Here is an 11,541-nt window from a genome sequence, read left to right as displayed (position 1 = left end):
CACGCCAAGCCCGGTCACGCGGGGCCTGAAGGAGGTGGACCCAGGCGCTCCCTTCCCCGCCCGCCGCGCGGCGGGTTCCGCCCCTCCCGGCCAGCTGCGGGCTTCGGAGCCGGGGCCACGGCCGAGCCCCGCGCCCGCGCCCGCGCCCGCGGCCCGCCGCCCGCGCCCGCCGCCTGCAGAAGCCTGGCGGGCCCGGCCTCGGCGCGGCTCCCCTCCCTGGCACCAGGGGGCGCTGCCGCCCCACGCCCGTCACCATGGCCACCGCAGGCGGCGGAGTGGGCTTTACGTAAAGGACGCAGCGTCCCCCGGGGGGCGGAGGCGGCCTTCGCGCCGGCGCCGGCGCCCTGCGGAAGCGGCGTTGGTGAATCGGGGCCTCGGGGAGCCCAGGATGGAGGTGGCGGTCGCGGCGGCGGCGGCGGCGGCGGCGGGCCGAGCCCTGCGGCGGGCGGGAGGTGAGGGGCGCTGCGGGCGGGCCCCGGCGCGGGCGGGCGGCGGGCGCGGTGCGAGCGGGCGGCGGGCTGGGCAGTGCCCAGGGCGCGCGGGTGGCGGGCTCGAGGCTGAGTTGCGGCTGCCTCGAGCGCCCGTGGCAGGTGCGAGACCCGGGCAGCTCGGCGCACCCGTGTGCGGGTGGTGGCCCCCGCGGGCGGGCGGGCGGGCGCGGGCGCGGGGGTCGGGAGTCGCGCCCCCGCCCTGGCGTGGCGGTGGCCGCGCAGGTGCCGCGCAGGTGCAGCCCCCGGCAGGTAGGCGGTTGGTTCCGGGTTGGCAGGCGCGTGGCGGTCCCTGGCGCGGGTGTGAGGAAGTGCGGCCGCTGCCAGGCTGCTGGATGGCTCTGGCCTGGCAGGGTCTGGGATGATGGCACCTGGACTCAAGCATGGGTGTCCTCGGCCCGACGGGAGTTCCTGGTACGAGTGCGACAAGCGGCCTTGACAGCGGGGCTGGTGCGGGGTCTGCGCGGCCGCCGCCCCGGGAGGGAGAATCTGTGGCTCCCAGACCCCGGGGCGTGGAGGGGCCACGTCCACCCGCCCACTCTGGCGGCGCTGAGGGGCATCGCCTCTGTCGCCGGGGCTCACTTTTAGGTGCCTGTTGGGTACACCACCGAGGAAGAAGAAAGGCGGGGAGGAGGCTGCTGTCCTTTAACGGACATGAAAGAGAGATGCCAGGAGATGCTTCTACCACGAGGAACGCGACGGTGACCCAGATGGAAATCTGAGCACTTCCCAGCACCGTCCTGGGCTCATGTCATCATCCAGCTTTGGACAAGGAGGAAAGGGGGCGGGGGTTCTCAGCCGCGATCACTATCCTTGAACATGTGTGGCGAGAAATGTTCAGGATCGCGCAGAGATGACCCATGTCAGAGCACTGGGGAGGTGGTGCACCACCCCTCTGCGGCGGCGGCGGCGGCGGCGGCGGCGGCGGCGGCGGCGGCGGCGGCGGCGGCGGCGGCGGCGGCGGCGGCGGCGGCGGCGGCGGCGGCGGCGGCGGCGGCGGCGGCGGCGGCGGCGGCGGCGGCGGCGGCGGCGGCGGCGGCGGCGGCGGCGGCGGCGGCGGCGGCGGCGGCGGCGGCGGCGGCGGCGGCGGCGGCGGCGGCGGCGGCGGCGGCGGCGGCGGCGGCGGCGGCGGCGGCGGCGGCGGCGGCGGCGGCGGCGGCGGCGGCGGCGGCGGCGGCGGCGGCGGCGGCGGCGGCGGCGGCGGCGGCGGCGGCGGCGGCGGCGGCGGCGGCGGCGGCGGCGGCGGCGGCGGCGGCGGCGGCGGCGGCGGCGGCGGCGGCGGCGGCGGCGGCGGCGGCGGCGGCGGCGGCGGCGGCGGCGGCGGCGGCGGCGGCGGCGGCGGCGGCGGCGGCGGCGGCGGCGGCGGCGGCGGCGGCGGCGGCGGCGGCGGCGGCGGCTGCCAAGGTGGGTGCTTGGAGATGACGCTGAAATTCCTTAAAGTTGGCGTGTCGTCCTGTGCACTTGGAGCCAGAAGACTTAAAGTCCAGTCTTAGCTGTGTGATCTTGGGCAGGTGACTTTACCTGTCAGATCCGTGTCAGCAAGTGGTCATGGAGGAGGAAAAGAGATGGTGCACATGGAAACCCTCTGTAAACAGTGAAAGGCTGTACGAAGGTCAGGGATTCTCTCCAGGTAGAGAGACCAGGGTGAGACCAAAGGCAATAGAGGTGGAGGCCTGGAATGTAACTGGGGAGGATGGCAGCCGGAGGTTGAGAGCCTGTCACAGGGAATTAGAGGCCCTGAGTGTAAAGGCTCCTGGTGGGGAAAAAGTGGGATCTGTCGACACTGTGAGTCAGCTGCTGAGCTGGAACCAGGCCTCAGGTCTCCCGAGGACGGTCCCGGGCACATGGCCACAGCAACTGTGGAGTCCTGCAGGAGCGGCCAGAGTGAGACATGCCTCGTGGTCACACAGGGCTGGGAGGTGTCTGTGGCCAACAGATCTAAAGGACCTGTGTGGCAGGGAGACTTGGAAGTGTGTGTTTTCTCTTGAGAATTTCCTTTGGCTCTGGGTTCTGAGGATGGGGGTGAGGTGCAGTCGCATCAGTGTTTTTGGGGCCATGGCCTGAGGAAAGCAAAGTGGGTCAGAGCCACCAGAGTAGATGCAGGGCTGGATGTTCTTGCCAGCGAGGTTGTGGCTGCATGACAGGAGGTCTGGGGGCGGTGGGGGAGGCCAGTGGACGCAAGGACAAGGAGATGGGGCGAGGGGCACCCTCAGAGGGGTCCTCTGGGAGTGGATGGGTGTGGCACAAATTCTGCAGGGTGTCTCACCTGCCATGGCCCCACTTCTGACTGAAGAAGGGCCTTCTCACATGGGGAAGATGAGGACAGCTCCAGATTGCTTTGCTTCCTGCCTCCAGGGACCTAGATCCTGACAGCAGGCTGAATTACAGACCCTGTGTGCTCAGGTCCACTTCTCAAGCATTCCATGCATCTGTTTTAGTCAGCAGCCCATTCTACAGGCTGGGTCCCCGAGGCAGAAGGGTTTTGCCCCACATGCAGGCTGTAGTGTCAAGCCCTGTGGGTGGAAGGACACAGCTTTGCCAGACCCGGGTGGTGAACTGACTTTCCTGTGCCGTGGGACTCACCCTGCCTCAGTGGCTGCTGCCTGGACATTGCAAGTGCTTCCTGGACGGTTCCTTCCCAGGTTGGTGCCAGGGTCTGAGGCCTGTCCCACACACTCACTGCAGCGCTCTTCCCCGCCTCCCCTGGAAGTTGCCCCGCATTTCAGCTCCTGCTTGGAGAGCTCTCCACAGTGTAAGCCCCATAAGAGGCATGCAGCCCGCAGCCTCCCTGTTGTGAATATTCAGCATTCATGTCCCCTCAGCTTACCCTCCACACCTTGGCCCGTTTGTTCTGATTTGCAGCTCAGCCTTATGGGCTCGGGCTTCGGGACCCCTTTGCAGCAGCCCCTTGCCATCTGCTTGGGAGGCTGGGACTCTGCATAGCAGAGCTGGGTGGCAGGTGGGGCAGATAGGAGCTGCTGAGGAGGAGTTGGCCTCCATTCCCCAAAAACAGAGCTGAGCTTTCTTCTGAGTCTTCAGGGTTTGAGCCAGTAGAGAGCACAGCCAGGTTGCCACCCCTTGACCTTGGGCACAGATGCACTTTTGAGCAGATTCCAGCTGGGGCAGGGGGCTGGTCACATAGGACTGGATGTCAAGAGCAAGCAGCTCTCTGGAGCCGAGATGTTTTCAGTCCTGGTCCTCAGTCCTGTTCCCGTTGCTTTGTCCGTGTTTCTCCAAAAGTTGCTTAAGTCAGCTCCCGGCAACCTTCGTTCCTCAGCTGCCTCATAAATCATGGTGCCCGACTGCTCTGCCTCAGGGGTGCCAGGGAATCGGGCATCTCTGGACAGAGGATTCTGGACCATTGCTGGCAGTGCCAGGCCAGCCGGCCACAGCTGAAGGCACAGCCTATCACTGGAAGCCATTCCTCCCCCAGCCCTTCTGCCAGGGACGAGAGGGGGACCTCAGAGTGTAATCATCTGTTGACCCGGTGCTACACCTGAGTTCATCTTCTCTCACTGGGATCGCTTTGCATTACGTGCTAGTGGACCGGGCAAGTAGCACTGGGGGAAACATCAATGAGCATGTGGTCAGAGGAAGATAAATCTTTTAGAACCGCGGAGCCTGGGACATTACAGGATGTGGTTACCTTCCCAGCGGGCAAGGCTGAAAACTCTTTATCTTGATTTTCCTTTTTGCTCTCTGCTGCCAACTCTGGCTGGGCTGGATCTCTCTGGGGCAGGTGGGGGCAGTGCATGTGTAGGTGAGGAAGACTCTGGAGGCACCCCCCCAACCCATCCTGGCACCCCTGGGCAGAGGGAGCGGTCCAGGAGATGAGGCAGGGAGGGGAGAGACGTGGCCCCAGGTGAGGGTGTTTGGCAGGAACGCCCCAGCCCTCCCCACGTTGGTGGTTGAGCTGGGCAGGGGTGGGGCTGTTGCCAAGGCAGGGCCACCCGGGGACTGCACGTGTGTGTAGCCGCGTGTGCCTGTAGCTTGCTGCGGGAAGTGAGGGCTGAGGGGGTGTGGAGCGCCTGGTGGTGTGGGAACTTGTGGGCTCCTGTGTCTGGCTGGCCTGGTGTCAGTGGGTGTGAGGAGCAGGGCGTTGCTGGGCTCCATGGAGCAGGAGAGAACAGTAGGAACAGGGCGGGGTGGGGGGTGTCTTCCAGCTGGAGGGGGTGTTTAACGTCTCCGTTTGTGATTGCTACGGAAGGAGCCTTTCTGCTTTCTTGGTATTCCTTAGAAGGAAGCCCAGGCTGGAGGTGTGGCTCTCCAACACCCATATGTACTCACTTATGCCTGCCGCCGTGCTCCTCCTCGAGCCCCCTGGAAGTCAGCCAGGGATAGTCCACTTGGATGACAGAAGGGAGCATGGTGGCCACGGGCATTAAGACTTGGGGCTTGGGATCCCTGGGTGGCGCAGCGGTTTGGCGCCTGCCTTTGGCCCAGGGCGCGATCCTGGAGACCCGGGATCGAATCCCACATCAGGCTCCCGGTGCATGGAGCCTGCTTCTCCCTCCGCCTGTGTCTCTGCCTCTCTCTCTCTCTCTCTCTGTGACTATCATAAATAAAAATAAAAAAAAAATTAAAAAAAAAAAAAAAAAAAAAAAAAAAAAGACTTGGGGCTCTGCGGTCAGACAGACCCGGATTTGAATCCTGGTGCCTCTGTACACCTCAGTTTTACCATCTGTAAGATAGGAACAGTAAAACCTGCAACCAGGGTGGTTGTAAGAATTCCATGACCTAGTAATGTCTGGTGAGTGGAAAGATCATGACAAAAGCAAGAACACACACACACACACACACACACACATTTTTGTTCTTATAGTCAGAATCTTTTCTACAGAAAAGCGGTTATATCATGATCTGTATATATTAGTACCAAGGAAGATGTAATAGGTCATGACGCTTTTCTTGATAAGAAGATAGCTCCACCCTGCCCTTGGCATGGATGGAATCTCACTTATCTGGCAACAGAATCATATACAGGAATAATGTCTTGACCCCTAGGGACAGAATTCCGTCAGTACTCCTTTCTTGAACCCTTGCAGTGGTTTGGGCTTGGTGAGACCACAGAGATGAATTGGGTGTACCAGGGCCTATAAGGTAGACTCTGCCCTCCAGGAGTTTGAAGTCTATCGAGAAGATATGTGATGGACATAAAGGTCTGTGCCACACTCCAGGAGAGGGGGCCACTGGAGGTCAAAGGAGATTGAGGAACTTAAGGGAGATCAGCAGAGACTTGGGTGGTAATGGCCCTTAATCAGGGCCATCCAGGTGATGGTAGAGGAAGTGGCAGCAAGGGGAGATGTGGCCGGGAACTCAAGACGCTGACAGGTTGTGCTCTGGCTTGGGTGCAGGGCACACGAAATGGAAATGAAAGCTAGGGTTGACGAAGTGACTTGGAGCTGGGTCCCTGGAAGTGTGACAGCGGGGCTGCAGGTTGGGTCTTTGGAAAACATGAGCAGCCACTGAAATGTTCTGTGCAAGAGGGAAAGGCCAGGTGCCGCCTCCCACCACAGGCTTCTGGCAGCAAGTGGCTAGGGCAGTTCCCAGGTACAGAGGGCCCTGGGGAGGAAAGGGACCAGCCTGCCTGATCACAGAGGGGAGGTAGAAACCAGGAGATCTGTCAGTTTGGTCAGTAAGGGGTGGGCCCGGGGAAGGGCAGGGAGGTCAGGCCCAGGATCAGAGGTGGGCCCCAGAGTCTTGGCCCGGGATGTATTTCCCACACGTGCCTTTCTGTTGTCTTGATTCCTGTCTGTTCCAGCCTGGGAGTTTGAGGAGAGGCTTTCAGGGACCCCCATGAGGCTGGTTGTTATGCCTGCAAGGCTGTTCTCATCCCCTGAGGACCCATCGAGGGGGTTCCAGTGTTCCTGGCATTTATTTCTAGGCATTTGATCATTTTCTCACCAAATTACCCCTTGAAATTTTGCCTGCCTGAGTTCAGCCCAGGAAGTTACTATTCTGGGAAGTTTCATCAAAACCCTTGCAGCTTTTGAGAGTTCTCTGAGCTGGGGGGGCAGGTGGGAGGAGAACAGGGCTAGTCCTCACCTGTGTTTTGGGGGCCGCCAATTCCATACCTGGAGATGCTCCTGGCCATGGAGCCTGTGGTGGGGGGGGGGACAGCTGGGCAAGGGCTGGCCGAGGCTGTGTAAGGAGAGGCAGGACACCACTTCTCGTTCATCCCAAAAAAGCTCCTTGTCGTTGCCTCTCCTGGAGCCATTTAATTAATTTATGATTGATGTTCCTGGACTTACTTGAGGTTCATTTATTATTGATATGCCTTCATTATATACAATTCACCCTGTACTGTTGAGCACATGGCTGCACCTGCCAGGCAGGCCACACAGTGGGGTGAGCACTGTGAGGTTGCTTCTCTGGTCCTCACCCCCCTCACCCCTGGGGACAGAGCCCTGCACTCGGCTTTTGTCAGACTCTCTTGGGTTTGGGAGTCCAAGCTGACTCCAGGGTTTCTGTCTTGAAGAGGCTTTTCTCAGCCACAATGTAACAGTAATAATGATCGTTTCCATTTTGTGAACATGGGGGAACTAACCCAGCACATGGCATTTGTGCCAGGCATTTCCTCTACTCCTTCATCTCTCCAACCCCCATCTTACAGGAGACTAAGGGATGCCAAGTGACTCATCTGAGGACCCATGGCAAATAGATGGAGAGCCAGGAGTGAGCCCAAGACCCTTGCCTCTCCTTCAGAGCCCACATGGGCCCTTTCACTTTGAAGCCTTTCTTCTGCTGTCCTGAACTCCAGTGCTGGCCTGGCTAACATTAGGTCATGTAGCGTTGGCACCCCTGAGAGAAGGTTTTGTTAAATGTTGGTGGCTTGTCCCCCTCACTAATCCATTGCCTCATTGAAGACTAACATTAAAGGCCAAATAGCACTTCCTGAGCAAAGATGCCAGGCACTGTGCTAACCGCTTTTCGTACATTAGCTCATTTAATCCTCATGACCACCCCAAGGGGCAGGTAATGTTAACCCATTCTATAGATGAGGTTTAGAAATGTGCTCTGGGGGATCCTTGGGTGGCTTAGTGGTTTCACACTTGCCTTGGGCCCAAGATGTGATCCTGGAGACCCGGGATCAAGTCCCACATTGGGCTCCCTGCATGGAGCCTGCTTCTCCCTCTGCCTGTGTCCCTGCCTCTCTCTCTGTCTCTCATGAATAAATAAATAAATAAATCTTAAAACAACAACAACAAAACTTGAGGGAGTAGGCCTGGGAAAGTACATGCTTAAAAAAAAAAGTGCTCTGGGCACTCAGCTAATAGGTGGCAGAACCAGGATTTGGCCCCTAGGAACCTTGAGATGCAGGTGCTTACTAGTTCTCTCCCTGCATCCCCCATTTTCTTCATCTCCTTGGGCCTGTTTATCAGACGTCTGTATGTTTATCCAGTGGCCACATCCTCCTCCTCATGTCTGGCCTGAAGTGTCAGCCTGCACTGAGGCCCCCTCCTTTGCTTTGGGGACCAGGAGTGCCCTCTCCCATGGGATGGGTGATTTTAGGGAGACAGCAAGGCATGTGGAGGGTACCAGGTCTGGATTCTGCTCCTGACTCAGCTGGGCAACTTCATATGAGTCATTGAGCTTCTCTGAGCCTCAGTTCCCCTGTTTGTATATCAGCCATAGAGATATTTGTTTTCTCCTTCACTGGCTGTGCCCATGGTTGAAGGTAATGAGAGATAGGAAAGACACTGTGCTAATCAAGGGTTCGATTGCTTGTGTAGAAGATCTAAGAGCTGGCATGAAGGCCAGGAATGCTTAAGGCTAGACACATAAACCCAGGCCAGGGGATCTGTACCTACCTTCTGAGCTGCCCTGGGTGGGCAGATGAACTTCATGACTTGCTGGCTGGCAAGGACTGGCTCAATGACCCTGCTTACTTGGCCAAGAGCCAGGTAGGAGGTCCCTAGAGTGGGTACCAGGGCGTAGTCTGGTGTCTCTGTTGGCTGAGTCGTCCCTGGGTCCTTGGGTTGTATGCAAGTGCAAGGGGTCCTCCTGGCAGTTCTGGGCCCCACTACCCCTCTCATCTGGGCAGCCTGACTAGGTTGATTTGGGCTAGATTCAGTGTGGAAAGAGATTAGCTTGCCAGGCAGCTGCCTGGACCTCCCCTCACCCCTCAAAATATGCGGAAAGCCTGGTGAAGAGGTGAGCCCTGCGTCTGTTCCGGAAAGCTGTGAGACTGTCAGCCTCCCCGTGGCAGGGTTCCCAGGGCGTTGGCTAGGAGTCCGCTATTTTCTCATCAGCCTGGGTAACACGGTGCAGTCTGTCAGGGTCCCCAGGCCTGGAGAGGCAGGCAGAGGTCTGAGACAGTGGGTCTGGGCAAGGCAGGCCTGGTGTTGCTGCTGGAGACTGTGGCAGGGCTGCTGTTAGGTGACTGTACTATTGCACTTTTCATTTGGGCCTTCTGCAACCAGGATTACATCAGGCTCCCCAAGCTTGCCCTTTATCCAACTCCCACCTCGCCCCTGCGCATATGCTGCCCTGGGACAGTTGGCCTGCGGCAGCTTCAAGCAGGCTGCCCTGGGCCCAGCAGCAGAGGGGACCGTCCCGGCTCAGCAATGGGCACCCAGTCACCCTGCAGGGCTGGTCTCCCAGTCCACACCTGTCACCCCTCAGGACCACTGGTCTCCAAGACCTTGCCACCCTTCAGTTCCTTTGATTATCCACCTCTGATTCGTTCTTTCTCTCTTTAAACTTAGCATGGCATAGGCCTGTGAGCATGGACCTTAACATAAAGATGGAGCTTTATTTGAATCCACTACTGCTTGGGCAGGTCACTTGACCTCTGATCCTCACTTTCTTCATCTCGAAAATGGGGGCTCTAATGGAATATGGCACATGGGGCTGCTGTCAGCATCCAATGAGATACCACCCTGCAAGTTTTGCCCAGTGCCAAGAACATCGTAGATCCTCAATAAATGTTTTGTGCTGTTATTGGTTATCTTGATTATTTCAGCTCTCCTTGGTCAATTGAGGTGGGCACTAAGCTCAGAGGACCCTCCCTATGCTGAGGCCGCTCCCTCTCTCCTCTGCAGCCAGGCAACCCTAGCATCGCTCCTGAGATGCAGGCCAGCCCCTTGGGCTTCCCCTACTCCCCTCCCACTTCTGGGCCACTTCTTAGGGCTGGCAGTGACCCATCTTCCCTCTGGCATCTTACCCTGTTCCTGCCCCAACCCTCTTTTCAGCTGGCTCCTCCCCCCGCCCCCCATCCCCTTTCCTTTTGGTTCCTCTCCTGGGTTGGTTTCCTTCCCCTTGGCACCTCGTCCTTCTGGCTGCTTTTCTTAGTACATCTTTTCCTCCCCCAAGGCCTTTGGGGGGAAGCCGGTGTCTTTCCTCGGAGATCCTCTGACCATCCTGTGCAAAGTGGTGGCTTCTCAGCCCCTCCAGTTCCACTCAGCTGTGGGGAGCTGGCTTGGGGGTCATATTGTGCATCCTGAGGGTGGGGGCCACAACTTGGCCTCTCAGCCAAGAACGCTGGCAACCTTGACAAATCCAGAGTCCCATAGTGTACACGTCCAGCCCCAGAAGCCTGCCGGGCAGACAGGCACTCTAGGGACTGCAGGAGGTGGCCACAGCTGCTGAGGGGAGCCCACTGTATGGAGCCCCAAAGCCCCAACTGAGGCTTGAGGTTCCAGTCACAGCAAATCCTCTTCGGTTCAAGGACATGCAGAAGGAGAAGGCCAGTGTCAACCCCAGTTTCCTGGAGCTAGAAAACCAGCCACAGCTGGAATCTCTTTCCTTTTGGGAAGTCAAGGAATTTGTCAAGAGTTTCCTCCAGTTTCATACCTTTGAAAAGAACTCGGTCCTCCTCCACCTCCTTCCCTGGGACAGGGGCCAGGCTATAGAGGACAGCTTTCCACCTCTGTCCACTCGGTTCTTTCTGGGCTGTTTGTCAAGCACCTGCTGCAGGCTAAGCTTGTAACTGGGGCTGAGAAGAATAAGAGAAAATTCCCACCTCGTCCTCCTGGAGTTCCCAGGCAAGGGACCAACCTATAACAGACTTTACAGATGGAATAGGAGCAATGTGGCTAGTCCTCTCTATGGGGCACAGTACTGAGTTCTTTGTGTAGAGTAGTTGATTTAATGGAAAGAACAGTGATGACGGGCTCGCCCAGCACGAGGCTCTGCCCTCGGGGCAGAGGGAGGGAGGCCCTCTTATTTTACAGCAGAGGGGCAGGTCCAGGACCTCAGCTTCCTTAGAGAATTGAGAGGACCTGCTACAGGACATAAATTCACAGCTAGCAGATTGGACTCAGACCCTTACCTGTCCAGCCTCTGCTCTTGGACTGTCCCTTCTTGCTTTCCCACCTCACATCAGGTTTGGGGACCCTCTGAACCGTGGGAAGAGCAGGTTCCTACAAAAGCAGGCCACCCTATTGCTGAGAGCGCAGCCTCCCCCACTGCCAGGAAGGCCTGTCCTTCCCCACATGTAGGCCGTTTGTAGGTTTGCAGCCACCTACCTCCTCAGACCCCACGCCTTGCTGGCTTTGGCAGGCAGCTTTCAGGCACACACAGGATTGTTCCTCTCACCCCACATGCCCCTGCCAGTAGTGTTGAGCTCTTGCAGATCCTTCTCCATGCTGCCTGCCTGCTCCTGCTCTTGCTCTACTGTATAGTTTGATGAACAGGCTAATGGAGGGCCCCTGTTCTCTGGAGCCACCTTCTCCACATCTTGGCCTCTTTAGAGCGTCAGGCCCCCTCCCTTCCCCAGGTGAACCCCATTCAGCAGGCTTCCGGCAGCGGTAACTAAGCCGGGCACCCAGCCCACCACCTGCTCAGTACTTTATAAAAGTTTAACCTTAATGGTGTAACAAACGCCCATCATAAAGCAGCTGGAACAGTGCATCCTGGGATGTATAAATTACAGGAGCCCTCTGAAGTTGTAATTGGAAATGGCAGCAACTGGAAGGTTGAAAGAGGCCGACCTCATTGGGCTGAGCACAGCTGTTCTCTACTTCCTTTCAAAAGGCACACAGAACAGTCTGGCTGTGAAAAAAGACCGGCCTCAGACCAAACTGAGTTCCTGGTTCCTCCGCCTCACTTC

At 58.7% G+C, this 11,541-nt stretch overlaps 1 protein-coding gene across 3 annotated transcripts in view; it reads left to right on the top strand.

The window, feature by feature from the left end:
- DAGLA (diacylglycerol lipase alpha) overlaps positions 1-11,541 on the top strand; it is a 61,756-nt gene continuing 50,215 nt past the window's right edge. For all 3 annotated transcript variants that reach the window (XM_041773766.1, XM_041773768.1, XM_041773767.1), the window contains exon 1: positions 1-452. The gene's annotated coding sequence lies outside the window, so the exon portion shown is untranslated. The remainder of the gene's footprint in view (positions 453-11,541) is intronic.

This window comes from Vulpes lagopus, chromosome 11 (assembly GCF_018345385.1).
Source record: "Vulpes lagopus strain Blue_001 chromosome 11, ASM1834538v1, whole genome shotgun sequence".
NCBI classification, from domain to species: Eukaryota; Metazoa; Chordata; class Mammalia; order Carnivora; family Canidae; genus Vulpes; species Vulpes lagopus.
Note: the sequence above shows the minus strand (reverse complement) of the source record. Positions and strands in the feature narration are given on the sequence as shown.